The sequence below is a fragment of the Podarcis filfolensis genome, assembly GCF_964270895.1.
Source record: "Podarcis filfolensis genome assembly, chromosome: 7".
Lineage (NCBI taxonomy): Eukaryota > Metazoa > Chordata > Lepidosauria > Squamata > Lacertidae > Podarcis > Podarcis filfolensis.
In genome coordinates, this window is record NC_139603.1 from 62,776,757 (window position 1) to 62,792,735 (window position 15,979).

Consider the following 15,979-nt stretch of genomic DNA (forward strand, 5'->3'; position numbering starts at 1 on the left):
GGCTAGCTAGACTATAAGTTTCCAACCCAGAAATCCTTACATTCTATGGCAAAGTTTCCCATTCTTCTTTCATTGCCAAAAAGTCAGTGTTGTCAGTTCTTATATTGCTGTTGTGGGAATTAGGAAGAGGGTGCCTGAAACCTTCCCTTCTTCCCCAGAAAACCAAGCAATCAGCACTCTTAGACAGCTTGAATCACACATTTCATAGCATGTGCATGGTGCTTATGCAACAACCCAAGATCTCTGGATACTGGAAATGAGACCATTGAACACCCAAGATCAGTGCAGAAGTATGACTCCTGTGAAGAAATAACATTGGCACACACATGCTGGCCTTGCAGGATTAGGTAGATAGAAATAGATAGAACCTCCATGTTCAGAAGCAATATTATTCAATACCAGACCCTTGAGATAGGCAACGAGTAGGACTGCTGCCATCACAATCTGCTTGTGAGGACCCCAGATGCATGTGGATGACCCCCATTGAAAACAAGATTAACCTGATTCAACCCTCTTCCCTATTTTTGATTCCTAGCAACTGGTATTGGGAGGAACACTGCCTCTGACAGTGGGGATAGAACATAACTATCATGGCTCACTGAGTGACATCAGGCCAGTCACTCACTCGGTTTGTCCTACTTCACAGGGTTGTAGTTAGGATAAAATAGGGAGAGAGAGAACAACGTACACCTCCTTGGAGAAAAGTGGGTGTATAAATGTAATAAATAAATAAATTTTCTATGAATTTGTCTAATCATCTATTTTTAAGTCATGTACCCCTGTGGCCACAGAGTCAACTTGAAAAGATGTCAGGGTTTGCTTATGATTCAGCCTGCTTTTCTACTTGTGCCTTCTTCTTATTTTTGAAGATGCACAAGGTATCCATCTGATATCTTAAATCAGTACAATCAGATCCTGGCAAAGTAAGGTCTGTTCATTACTCTTTCCCAAGGTTCGTTTGGTCATTCATCAAGTGAGCCTAGGCAGCAAACAGGTGCTGGGAGCTATTTGATCTGAAGCTATGTGATAGGAAATGCACATCCCTCCAATGTTCAAAAGGAGCTGTGGTGTTAAATAACATTGAGGTGAATGAGCTTACCTCCACTCCCCTCAGAAAGAAACTGCATTTTGTTTTGGAGAAAAGGCGCTGGAAACCACTTTGGTTCACTTCAAGATTCTAAAATTAACCCCTCTTCCTCCATACACTCTCCTCCTTGGGGCCCTTTTGTCCAGTGGCAGCAAGAAGAGGTAATGAGGGCCTCTACAGGCTGCATGACATACAGTGGTACCTTGGAAGTCTGTTCTTAAACCAAAGCGTTCTTAGACCGAGGTGTGCTTTCCCATAGCAGCAGGGGACTCGATTTACAAATGGAACACACTCAACAGGAAGTAAAACATGTTCTGCTTCCAAGGCAAAGTTTGCAAACCAAAACACCTACTTCTGGGTTTGCAGTGTTCTTAATCTAAGTTGTTCATAAACTAAGCTGTTCTTAAACCAAGGTACAACTGTACAGTCATACCTCGGGCTAAATGTGCTTCAGGTTGAGCGCTTTCGGGTTGCGCTCCACAGCAACCTGGAAATAACAGAACGCGTTACTTCCAGGTTTCGCCACTCGCGCATGCACAGACAGTCAAAATGACGTCACACGCATGTACAGAAATGGTGAATTGCGACGCGCAGACGTGCAGTCGCGGGTTGCGTTCGCTTCTGGATGTGAACGGGGCTCCGGAATGGATCCTGTTCGTATCCAGAGGTACCACTGTACAGTTATCCTTAGGACAGGAGTGGGAAATCTCAAGCCTGGTGGGAAATTGTGGCCTTCTAGGTCTCCCTTGGATTTCTCTCCAGGCCACACCCCCTCTCTAGCCACCCCCTCCCCCCCCCACTCCCAGGCCACACATCCTTCTGGCCTTGCTTCACACCCTCCTGAAGTGTTTTGGACTGGTTGCAATGTGTCAAAGGGGTACTGGACCTTCATTGCTCCACCTGCTTTGGCCTTTGGCCTCACACACCATTGGGCCTTGGGCTGAAAATGGTTGCCTATGCCTCCCTTAGAACAACTTCATTTGGATCAAACAAGATGGTGGCTAGCACTGCACATGTGCCTGGCCTCTCACTCACTTTAATGGAACTAAATGAGCTTAAATCCAAACACTCCAACCCAGTGCTGTCATCCATCTGGTCACCATATGAAATCACAGATTTCAGTCATGGCTCCAATACCCAGTTCTCTCCAGGCCCAATATTTTGAGTGATATAATCAGAAGCCTAAAGCTATGCGGCTCTTAGTTCTCTTGACTATACTGGTTTTATTGTAGCTTTGCCTCCTGTAAGAGAAGGCAGGATTTTATCTCCCAAGTAAAATGGAATTGCCAAAAACCAAATTCAAGCCATGCTGTTTCAATGTTTATTAAGAAAACAAATGAATAAGCAGCGGATTAAGGGAGAATACATCGTTTTAGTGGGTAAAAAGCATTTTCTCTATTTAGGAAATGGATTTTCAGCAAAACTTTAAGAAGCTTTTATCCTTATTTCTCTGTCCCCTCCCTCCTATCTGCATTTCCAGCTGTAACACCATGTTGTATTCTTGGTAGTAGCCACGGAAAGCAGGAATTTTAATATTCCCACACCCCTGCTACTAAGATTGGCAACTGCAGAGTTTCATTTACAAAAGGCATTAAAATAACCGCCTAGTAGGAAACACAATTTTCAACTATTCTTAAATGGTTGTGCACTGTTGGAATAATATTGAGCAATGCATAAACGCACACACGCAAGGTATTTTAAAAGGGTATGCCACAGTGAATAGAACTCACAACGATGCTTAAATCAGGCCTACCTAGAAAATAAAAGTCCCAAATACCTGTTCTTAAATATCTGCATAGTGATGAAAACTGGTAAGAGAACCAGTCATTTTTAATTTCCTACAGAGCCCGGAGGTGACTGTTGTCTTGTTCCAAAGGTGAATTAAAATGGTGGGCAGCTTGCCCTAATCAGCAGGTGCCATCAGGTCACTCCCTGGTCAGGAGACTAAGTGGGGCCACCAACACAGGAAGTAGCTCACTGGGGACACACCAACCCTGAAGAAGGCCTGACCATTTAGCAAAGTGGCAACTTATCATGAGGTGCAATTAACTATTTGGAACTCCTGTGTAACAGGAATTCAATGAATATCCAACATTTTCTTCTCCAGGACCCAAACCCTTATATTTGCAGCTGTTACTGTTGTTCTTTTCAAGGCTAACAAAACTGGATGATGGGCTCTGCGTTGCAGTAGTGCAATGCCTTCTCTACCCAATAAAATATATTCCACACCAAATGCTTCCCCTTCTTCTCTTTCTAAAAAGATTCTACTAAGTACTGTGCTGCACTTTTAAAATATGCAGTTTACCTTTTTCATGGAATATATAGCAATTATAATGTCACCTGAATAGCTGCCTTCTTAAAATATGGTAATCAATTTGCATTTTGCTATCATATTTACTTTTAATTTGACATTGCTTTATTCAAAGTGCTCTTTTAGATTCCCCAGGTGGGCTCTAATTCTTACAAGATTATAAAGCAACTGACATTCCTATGCTATAAATCAGGGGTGGGGTATCTGTGGCCTTCCAGCTGTGAATTCCAGCTCCCATCAGCCCAAGCCAGGAATGAGGGATGCTCTGGCCCAGCAACATATGGAGGGCCACAGATTTCCCAACCCTGGTTTAAAATGGTGATGCTGTTGGTGATGCTAGATGCTTGAACAGGTTGTCAGAGATGGAGCATACACATCGATGGCTTTAAATGTGTATTAGGCAAATTCATGGAGAATAAGACTATCAGTGGCTATTTTCTGCCTCCATAGTTAGAGGCTGTATGCTTCTGAATACTGTAAGCAACTACAGTAGCACCTCGGGTTATATTACCCTTGGGTAATGTAAACTTCAGGTTGCGAAAGCAGCAAACCCGGAAGTGTTTCGCCATGCGCGCACACGCAGAAGCGGTCTACCGCCACGGGCACATGCGCAGAAGCAGTCAACCACTTCTCCTCGGGTTGTGAAAACCTCAGGATCTGGCTGGACCTCCGGAACAGATCCCCTTCGCAACTGGAGGTACCACTGTACTGTGAGGCATGTGTTTGGGTAGGAGGGCAACCCAAAATACGTCCTACCAGGGTCAATGCATCTGAAGCTAGGGTTTTGAAACATGTTAAATGAGTTTGCTGCACTAGGTTGATATTGTACCTGAAGAATGACAACCTAAAATTTGTGTCCACAGTAAGCAATAAAAGCTTGACAACAAGTGGTGATGTGGACACATGCTTAACACTTGCACAAATTCCAGGAGAGGATAATAAGCACCTCCCCTGTGCTTCCTGATGTCAGTAACTATACAAGTGCCTCTTGCTTCCCCTTTGCTTGCCAAGAGATTAAGGAAGCCTTCATTAAGTGCTGGATTTCAGCTCCTCCAGGTATGGAAGGTGTCATCAGTTCAGCAGTGGTTGTGCTGACTCCTCAGGAGGAAAGAAGAAGAAGAAGAAGAAGGAGGAGGAGGAGGAGGAGGAGGAGGAGGAGGAGGAGGAGGAGTGGGGGAGGAGAAGAAGAAGAAGAAGAAGAAGAAGAAGAAGAAGAAGAAGAAGAAGAAGAAGAAGAAGACCAAAAGCATTAATTTCCTTTTTAAAACGAACTTGAAAGCACTGCTGTTTCAAGCAGGGATGCCAACTCAGCTGAAAAAACTGCAGCCAGACTCTATTTTAAAAGGAAATAAGAAATCAATTTCTTGTAAATTGTTGTTATTTATAGACATTTAAAGCCTTAGTCCACAATCCTCCTGCCATTTTATTTAAAGAACTAATGGGTAACTCAATCCTCAACCCAGTTAAAGGATTAGGATTTAGTACCCCCTGAGGCATTCCTATTGAAGCCCAGGTACTTGAACTTCAATGAGCTATGGATTTGGTTTTTATTGTTCTGTCTCTTAACCCCCAATACCTTTCATATGGAAATATTGGGTGTTTGATGAGAGTGTGCACACACTATTTCTATAATTGACTTGCACTTTCTATTTGAAGTTGGGTTGCTATCAACAAGGAAGGGGAAATGAATGGGAATCGAACTGAGAACGTTTACTACTCAATCTCCTTTCCCCTAAAGTTCTGCATGGTGAGGTGCTTCACCAGCATGCTTTTAAAAGGCAAAGTGATTCTTATGGTATACTAGCACTCTGGCAAAAACAACCTCTTTGAGACTTCACACAGAGTAGTGCTGATACACGGGTAAATGTTTGTACATATAACTTCCGCCCACCCTGCTGCTAAAACACACACACACACACACACACACACGCACACAAACCAGTGGAACCATAATAGAACAGAATTGAGGAAAATATTTTTCCGTATTTTGCACTATATAGCTGCACCATTTCCCAAGCTAAAAAATAGCCAGCCAAAATTGCAAAGTGCTCAGTTGCAAAATATGAGGGGGAGTGAGGCAACTTTTTAAAAGTCGGCAAGCCTTCTGCTTACCTCTCTGAGCTAACAGCATGCTCAGGCAAACCAAATATCTCTTCTTTCCACCCCCAGACAAATTTCTCCAGTTCTGCCAATCCATACAAGGAGTTGACAAGGACATTGTTTTGATCAGAATACCGTCCACTGTGTCTTTTACTCACCTGGTGTGTGTGTGTGTGTGTGTGTGTGTGTGTGTGTACATGCATGTTTTTAAAATGTAACTTTCTTCCCTTTTCTTTCCAGATTGCAAATTTCTCTCATTTTCTCTTTCTTCGGAATGCGTGTATGCGTGTGTCACTGAATTAAACAACAACTGTATGCATTGTGAATAACAAAACAGCAACGCACTTCAAGGGGCACTATAATTGACTTGCACTTAATGTTTTAATTGCTATTTTTCCTTCTAAAGTATAAATCCTACATTACTAGGAATAGAAATTGAAAGTTTCATAACGAAGGACTTCTCTATCACAGTGTTGTGAATTCATTTAATTTTTGATTCAAAGAAGTGCTCTTATTAAAAGATACAAGGTTTTCCTTTTCATAACCTTTGGCAACTGTTACTTTGCTTTTTCAAAACAAGTGATCCAAGCTGAGGAGATCAAAAGTGCTGCTGCTGATTTTTTAGTGCATAACCTTGACATTACTACTGAATAGCATTTCTTATGGTGTCACAAGATCTGTGTGGAGTCTGTTAAGATATACAATTTCCATTGCAATAAACATTCTTTGTAAAGCACATGTTAGAAATTCAACTAGTCTACAAGAGAGCAAAGACTAAATAGAAGTCTCTCTTGAAAGTCAAAAGCAACAAACACACCTAACTGTCAAGTTATTCCGTATATTAAATTAAACAAATGGCACAGGGACAGGTGAAGATGTAGCTTCAAGGACCAACCAGGAGCTCCTGAATGTTCCTTGGCAAGCAGGACTTACATTTGGTGCCCTTTGCATTTGGTCTCCAATGAAAACCCCAATCTGCTCCCAAATGCAGTGGATCCCTGCCAAGGCAAGGATCCCTTCTTTGGCAGTAATCTTCCTCTGCAGCCTGGCTTGAGTTGAAGCGGGGCCACAAGGGAAGAAAGGAAAGAATCAGGAGTGCATATGGCATGTGCTCCAAATTCTCTCATTTCCAGTTTGAGTCCCCCGAGGTCTCATGATTGACAGGTGGGCAGCTCTACTTACCTCTCAAAGTGACCCACAGGGATTGAGGGAACTCAAGGTCCAGCCCACCAGCCAGATCCTTTTCCCCAACTCTGCCCTTGCTGATCTACTGCAATTCACACAGAGATGATGACGACGATGATGACGATATATTAACTCTCTTCTATCCAAAGATCACAATGCAGATTACAGGATAGCAAATCATACAAAATACAAATTGTACAGTCAAATCTTGTAGATCGGGGGTGCCTGTGCAAAAACAGCCATCTTTATAAGATGTCTGAAGCAAATAACAGATTATGCTTCACTTATAGCTGCAGGAAGGGTGGCACTGTGGGTTAAACCACAGAGCCTAGGACTTGCTGATCAGAAGGTTGGCGGTTCGAATCCCTGCGACGGGGTGAGCTCCCGTTGCTCGGTCCCTGCTCCTGCCAACCTAGCAGTTTGAAAGCACGTCAAAGTACAAGTAGATAAATAGGTACTGCTCCAGCGGGAAGGTAAACGGCGTTTCCGTGCACTGTTCTGGTTCGCCAGAAGCAGCTTAGTCATGCTGGCCACACGACCCGGAAGCTGTACGCCAGCTCCCTCGGCCAGTAAAGCAAGATGAGCGCCACAACCCCAGAGTCGGTCACGACTGGACCTAATGGTCAGGGGTCCCTTTACCTATAGCTGCAGGAAGGTCATTCCAAATTGTAGGGGAAACATCAGGAAAATGGCAGTTTTCAGGTCACTGCTCTCTAGTATTCTGCAGAATGTGTTTACACATGTGTTAAAGTATGCCATGTGATCAGTGACATATGTAAGCTTAGTAATGATAGCTCCATAGAATGGTACCTAATGTCTGAAATAACTGCTCTGTTCATCATGTTTATATGTATATAAAGTCATACACCCAACCATCATCCAAATCTCTTCTGAATATAGATATGTACACAGAGCGTAGAATGCTGACACTGTTCATTTCAGTGGACGAACCCAATTCACATTGCATTTTCATGTTAGCTCCTTCCATTAAAATTATAGGGATCCTCCTACACAAAAGAGACGCAGTGGTGCATCTGAGATCACATGGGTGCCTGGTTAGGGGCATATTCATTGATCCATTACAACAAGTTTTCTTCCTACCTTTCAAGCAGCTGAATGTTTCACACCAACAAGATCTTAACTCCCCCCCCCCCCCCGCAATAAAAATATATATTTAAAATCTGTGTAAGGGATTAATTCCCAATTTGTAACAACAGCAGCAGCAACTAGCTTTTTTTAAAAAAAAAAAAAGATTGTGTCGCTGCAGGACATTGAGATGACTCACAGTTCTTTAAACACTTCTATTAGTCTATGAAAAAATTGCTTTAAAGTAAGATAAAGATGCTATTGACAAATTTGTCAAGTCTGAGGCCTCACACATTTTCTGGGAATATATATTGTCTCCTGCTGGGTTTTGCCAATTATCCATCTCCAGCCAGTCTGTTATTTCTTCATTAAGCCTAGAAATTCTCAATCTCACCAAATAATTATTAATTTTTGTAGGTCACAGTATTCATTAGCCTGATAAAACCCAAGATACCACAGAGGAGTGCTGGTCTGCTCTCTTGCTCTCCCCCCAATGCTTTGTCTGTGGACATCATACTGTATCTCATGGATGCTGCATTTCCCTTCAATTTCTCACTGATTTTTGCCATGATTTCCCAGGCCAATAAATGAACACTTCCCTGTTTCCCCATTGCTATTTCTTTCTACCATCACTTTCCCTTCTACAGTCCTTTTTCATTTTTTAGTTTGTATTACCTTTTTCGCACACAAACACACACCTCAGAGCTTCCTGATATGTGCTCATCCAGAATTTTGGAGTTCACAACAGAAAGACTAAGCCATGTTTAAATCCAGTTAAAAGTATTCATTTATGAAATGTAAGTACCACCTGTCATTAAAAGAACCCACAATGGTGGACAAAAGTGGAACTAAAACTATTTACACAACATGTTAAAAATACAAATAATTAGAGGTACCCATTGCTATGTGCGCTAAAGAGAGCCTTGTAAATTGATGATTATACCCACTTAGTAATATGCTTGTTTTCACTTAAAGCAAAAAGAAAAAGCCTATTTAATTATCTCCAGATACAGATTCTTTATCCCAGGATTGGGCATTCAACTCATTAAGAGATTAATTAAAAGCTCAACCACAACCATTTTTTGCCCTTGTTGCCAGAATTAGGCTAATAGATAAAGGAAGATATCACCACAGATGGCCCAGTAAATCTCACTTATAGCTGTGATTTCGATTGAACAACTGAGCCACTAAGGACAGTCCTTTGCTGTTACGGTTATCAGCTAGAAATCTTCCTTGTGATACGTTGTCTTATGAACATTTTTGCTCTTTAATTCTCTGAATAGTGTATTCTAATTTGCATCCCTACAAAGTCACCAGGGCAGGATCCTGCAGATTTTAGATGTCTTTCACATTTCACAACTTATTTCTTCACATTTCTGCCCTGACTGTGCTTGGGTACCACCCAATCGTGTACACAGTCCGTTGTGGAAAACAGGATAAGGCAGCTACTGCATTTTCTTTCAGGCAAGAAGAGGGGGCAGGGGTGAAAATGTTCACTACACTAGCCACACTGCAGTATTTACAAGCTAACAGTAAACTAGCCCAAAGGTGTTCAGTATTAAATGGCAGGTTTTTGTTGCTTCAATATTTCCTGTCAGGCTAGACCAGTGGAAAGCTGCACTGAAGAGATTGATGAGCTTAAACAGCTCTCTGCCATGCTTGAAGCCACCATTTGTCACTTATCCCCGTGTCAGTCATTTATTTAATACATAACAAGCAAAACTAAAATATTAATGGGAAAAATTATAGAAAATTGATCAGCAGCCAAACAGCAAGCTATAATAAATCGTATCCACAAAGGCAGAAAGGGGGACAGCAACATATCTTGAGCAATGGCTCCTGATTAATAGTCTTGTTTTCCTTTTGAGACACGCAGAAAGACAGAGGGTATACTAGGTGCCCAAGCCTCAAAATGCCATCACAGACCAACAAACTGCACAGGGACTGATTAGTCACTTATTTAAAGCTCTAAGAGCTCTGAAGTTATTAGACCTAGTTTAAATTGAAGGCAATTTGAGTTAATTAAAAAGAGAAGATATAAGCCATCAGCCAGCTGGCAAACATCCTCATTATCTGTGAACACCCATAAAATATCTGTCCCTTGGGACTGCATGGTTCTGAACTCCCACAATGGAAAATAGAATTATCCATGTCTACATCACCAGTTCAATCCCAGCCAATGCTAGGACTATCACAAAGGTACAGATCTTCAGGCAACTTTTCCTTTCTTGGTGTTCAAGGCCAGCTGATTCAAATTAGAAGAGTTATAGCAAAAGACTTAAAGCAAGCCTTTCCATTTGTGTTGCACATTTTTCATGCCAGTTGGGAGCCATTGTTTCCTTGGTCTGAACTTGATGTCATCACTGTGCTGTTCTGGCCCTTGCTCATGGGTGCAGTACTCAGATTACCAACTTGGTTTTTGTCCAGTTCTATGTATATACATGACTAGTTGAGGCAGTAGGCATATGTGACTGCACATCCCGTTGAAAGTAACACAGTGGGAATGGATGGCAACTGCATTTGAAAGTGTGCCCATAAACATCTAGATCCAGATGCCACCCATTCACACATCGTTTTCATGTGATTATTTTCTAGCCTGCTTTTATATTGTTATACTTATTATATTGCTTTTGGATTTTGAAGAGAATAGTCAGCTAAAAACTAATTGAAATAAATATGTTAGTTTTCCCAGTCTTATTTATGAATGGATATTCAGCAAGAAATGCCTCTATTTTCATAGAAGCTTTGTATTAATTAAGTAGGGAATCCACGCTTATCTGGAACATTCAAATATATATATACTGCAGGAGATTGAACCCTTGGAGTCCCTTCCAGCCCTACATTTCTATGATTCTCTTCCAGGTTAGAGCCATCGGCGAATGGCGGAGTTCCTCCGATCGGGGGAACGGGCTCCGTGGAAATTGGGTCTGCCCACCGCGGCGAAGGTGGGGACTCGCTAGAAATCCCAGGCAGAGGGAGCCTGGGAACGTGGGGTTCAGCAGAGCACCAGGAGCGCCTCCCCTACTCACGGGGAACCCCAATTTGGGGCTCTGGAGTGAAGTGGGGTGAGCAGCGCGGTGCTGCAAACTGATTGCTATTTTCACGGAGGGAAGCCGCACAGCCATCGCCGGAGAGTGCTGACTTTTTCCTGTTGACAATTGGACTCTAAACAAGTACCCGTGAGTAAAAACGGAAAATTGGATCAAGAAATACTTGAATTAGGCTCCGAAGCGGGAAGGTTCAAAACAGGAAGTCCACCTCCCGCTTTTTGTAAATAGACTGAAGCAAAAACCTTACAATCTAATAGCCTGGAAAGTTGTCTTAAAGGTTGGAATTTCCTGCATTTACAACTAATAAAACCCCCTTGGAAGCAGGTGAAAAGGGGGGGGATCTGATTGTTTAAGCCTGCAGGAGAGGGAGTAAAGGAAAATAAGTTTCCATCGTCTCAAACCTGGGAACGGGGTGTCAGGACAGAAATTGCCGGAGACGTCCATTGATTGTACGTGGATCATTTTGACAGATAGCTAAAAAAGAGAACCAAACTGACTTCAATGCTGCCTTCTGCATTTTAAAGAAACAAAGTATTTGAAAATTGAAAATTGAAAGTAACTTTCTTTTGTTGGACATGTTTCAAAAAGATGGATACAAATAGAAATTGTGTCCCCTAGAGGGAGCTTGTCAATTTGTTGCTGCAGTTTACTTGGAGACCTCACAGCTGCGAGATTGGGATCATGGGACCAGCCGTTTGACCTTGAATAGAAATGTGTGGGGAGGAAGTTTTGGTGTCTGCTTTTTGCAAGACAAATGCTTTGCTGGAGCAGTTGCATGAGAAGACGGGTTTGATGAAGGAGAAGTTGGACTTGATGACTGCTGTAGCCAGTGAATATGGATTAACAGGAAACATAGAAATTATGCAGCGACCAACTCAGGAAATTGGTTCGACTGGGCAAGTGCAAGGGCAGATGAAGATGGAGGAGGCTGCGATCGCACCCCAAGCAACACAAATGGAGAGATCCGAAGCCCTGCAGGAGCATAAGCCGCTGTTTTGGAAGATTGAATTTGGAGTGGGCCTGGGAGAGCGTGGAGTTAAGGAGGCTCTTAACTTTGGGGGGACTTGGAAATATGCTGACAACTATTTTTTGGATAGTTACTTTTTGGATTACAATGATGATGGCGGGGAGTGGGACTGTGGGGAATGGGCTAGTCTGATGAAGGAAGATGGATATAACTATCGGTTGGAATCCCCCAGAGACCTACTCCTCAAGGAGAAAGGGAAGAAATTAAGAAAGAAACCAACAAAAGATAAGGAAAAGTGTAAGCATAAACAAGAAGAAGAAAATCTGCAGAAGAGGCATAGAAGAGACTTAAGGGCCTCGGACATAAGATCACCAGGTTGATGGACTGGATGGAATGGACAGTAAGGACTGACATAACCCGAGACCAGGAAGAAGGGATGTTGGATAAAAAAAATTTTTTAAAGCCTATAAAAGGAAAATTTTCTTTTTATTTTTGGAATTAGTGTAAAACTAATGAAATATTAGGGGAAATGTTGGAATGGAATTATCTGGCTTTAGTAGAAAGGATATAAGGAGTTATGCATAAATATGTTTTAAATTTTGAACATTAAGGTTTTCTTTTTATGGTAAGACAAGGTTAAATAAATCAAGGTAAATTGAATAACAGAATATGTCAAAAGATGGAAAGGATTTGTTGAGTTAACTAATAGGTTAGACTATCTAAATAAGAATTGAGAAAGACGGAAAGGATTTGCTGAAATAACGAATTAAATTAGAATACAAAAAGGGAGGTGTGAGGAGGTCAAAGAAATAAGCAAATGAAAAGATGTAATATGGGATTTGTCTTTTTTTCTTTTTTTCTTTTTTTGTGTTGTGATGTATTTGTTCCTTTTTTTCTTATTTTTTGTCCTTTTTTGTACTTTTGAAACTCTGAATAAATATCATTTTAAAAAAATACATTTCTATGATTCAATTCTCTCTCTCTCTCTCTCTCTATATATATATATATGAATGAATTAGGAGAATTGAGACCCTGTGAGCTGTGTTCCCAGCTCAGAAGACCCCTAACAATGTGTGAATAGATTCCAAAATTAATTTATTTAGCTACTCCTGTGACTGTAATTTCTGGAAGTGTATTGCTCAGGATAAATATTGTTTTGATTTGCAATATATATATTTTCAAATTGCAAATGGACCTTACACCTGTGATATAATTGACATTTAATTCTCCCTTGTCCTCTCTGAGTTAAATCCTCTTGCTGTTTAGTTGCTTGTTTAATGTTAGTTTTATGTGTCACTTAAGTCGTGGGTACAATACTATGGTTAATTGACTTAATTAAAGTAAATTTAAAAGATCTCTCTTAGTATCCGCAGTACAAATGTGTTCATTAATATGCCTTTTATCCTCAGATTAGCTCACCTTTATATGGTAACTTGCCAGCTTTAATTCAGACGTCTCCTCGGATGTGCACTGGCTTTATGTACATAATACATCTCCTCCCTTTTGTTTGTCATTTTCGCACAATAGACAAGATAGTGCATACCTAGGTGCCAGTCACAGGTCTCACTGGACTCTTGATGATATTTTCCAATTCTGGATTGTCACAAACTGTGCAGTGAGATGAGTGCAGGCGGGCAGTGCAGAGAGAAGGCTGGAACCAGAAGACATCTCAGAAGTGGCCTTATCAGTCTGTGCCTGTTGCAAGGAAGGTGTTTTTAAAAAGACTGAACTGGCAAAGAGAACCTTGTCGGAGGACATGATAAAGGGCTTCAGCTGGCAGGAAAAACTTATCTTTTCAATGTAATGGCAAGACTCTGGGTCTGCTCTCAGTAACACTGCTTGCTTTTTCCAAACACTCACCCAGTCCCCTTTTCACCCCACAGCCTTTGCTAACCAGCTACCCTCTATGTGCACTGGCTGGGGCTGATGGGAGTTGGAGTCCAAAACAATTGGAGACCACCAGGGTGAAAAAGGATGCTTTAAAATGTTCCTTGCAGCGGGATGACTCTTTTCTCTCAGGAACCATAGAGAACATTTTCTGCAGTCCAACTTACTTGTTTGGGTAGGGTACAGGGAAGCCTTGCCCTTTAGCATTTATACATTGTCAACTGTGGTGTTCAAATAGGGAAGCGTATGCAGCAAACACTGTGTGAAAGTAACTCATATGGACAAGAATGACCACTTACCTGGTCCCAGATTGAGTGGCGGTTGAGGCCTATCACAGATGCCCCTCAGTTCCCAGGGTAGAAGGAAGCACCCCCTCATGGGCTGGCCATGGGGAATTCCCCTGGCCAACCACTGAGGTTGGTGATATAGCCCACCAACCACTGTATTCAAATGGCCCAATCATGGGCAAACTGGAAGGCGGAGCTTGGATGACAGACTGACATTTGGGCTGGCTGCACCCAAGTACTGGACTGGTAAACCTGTTTCTTGAAGAGGTCTCGAACCCTTGGCATGACTCTGCTTAACCTTCAGCCCTACACCTGAAGGCTGAAAATGGCTGAGCCAAAGTTTACTGTACACCTGTAAATCTGTACATCTGTAAATCAATAAAGTTATGGCTAATTTAAAATCTCATAACATTGTCCTGTCCAGTTTGTTTACATCTGTTGTTGCTCTCTTGGGACTTCACCCCCTGGGTGGGGGGGGCACTGCGATTGGGTCCACAACATCCCAGCAGAGAATTATGGGATAAATTTGACCCCCTCGACTTGTTGACAAAATTGCTTCCACAGGGCTGCATCCAGCGACATCATTCTCAAAGCACACCCATTGAAATGAATAGATTTTAATTCACTGCTGTCAGTTAGTCTACTCTCTGTAGACTAGCTGGATAGCACCCTTAGTTGTTAGACAGGTACAATAGTAGGCAGGCAACCTGCAGACTGTGTTTTGCTGAACTCAGCAGGCTTTTCATGCACACCCACTGGAAGGAATTCCAAATAACTGACATCCATAACTCAACATAAATTCAAAACCCCCTAGGTATATTTTAAATTCTGCTTTGTCAGCTTCAGCACATTTCTTTTGAGTTATCTGATGACATTAATGCTTCAAGAAAGAGAATGAAAGTGGCTCAGTTCAGATTAGATCTGGCACCATCTATCATCTGATATCCCAGCTGGTAGATTAATATCACAATTGCCACTCTAACATCTGGCTTCAGAAAGTGGAAAAAGATTTTAGGTTACACATGACACTAGCCATTGGAAATGGCATCCTTGACATGAGCCATCTTCCTCCCCAATAATATCTAGGAATACATACCATGACAGTGGAAGCTGGTCCATTCAAGCTAATGGGGCACTGCCCCACTAACCTCAGTCTGTTCTCCTGCCCCTTTGCTTCCTTTCAACCTGTCCAGGGAGTGGCACTGGCCACTGACCTACCTTAGTCTCAGGAGGAGGACAGGGACAAAACTAGAATTAGTTGACTCTCCCTGTCAAAATCTCTTGGCCCCATCTGTTGTTGGTCTCTCTTCCTTCTGTTCTTTCAGTCCTAGTGGGTACCAGCAACCAATAGTTCTAAGTCTTCAGCAAAGGCAAAGATAGGAGAAGCAAGAGAAATGATAAAATGTTCAAGGTGCCCATGTAGTTCCCAGGGTTCCACTTGTCCTGGGCACCGTTGTGTCTAGGGCATCAGGCTCTATTTTAGGTGTTGTCCAGAGTATTTACCTCTACCTTCAATAAATTTAGAAAAGGGAGAAAATGCTGATAAATTTGAAATGGAAGAAAGTGGATGCATTGATCAGGGTCTGAGACCCATCTAAAGTAGAGCTGGGTGAGGAACAAACTATACACAAATAAAACTAGTGTCACGATTTTCAAATTCCATCCCATCACTATCAGTAACACTCTGTGATTGCTGCAAATGGATTTGCATAGAACTGAGTTATTTGAAATATGATTTGGATGAGGAGGCCAGCACATTTTTTGTCAGGCTATAAAATTAAAGCTTTGTGGGTGAATGGATCCATTATACCCAAGATACCCTCAGATAATCTTGGTCTCTGGGACCCTACATTACATTACTGTAAAGATTACTGTATCGTGGCTGTGTTTCTATGGAGAAAAGTCATTGTTTGCATTCATCCTGCAAGGCTACATTTGGGAAACAAGACTTCAGGCAGTGCTGAGAGTGTTTCAGCAATGGCTTGTCATGTCTGTGTGAGTCCAAGTATTGAGAGATTT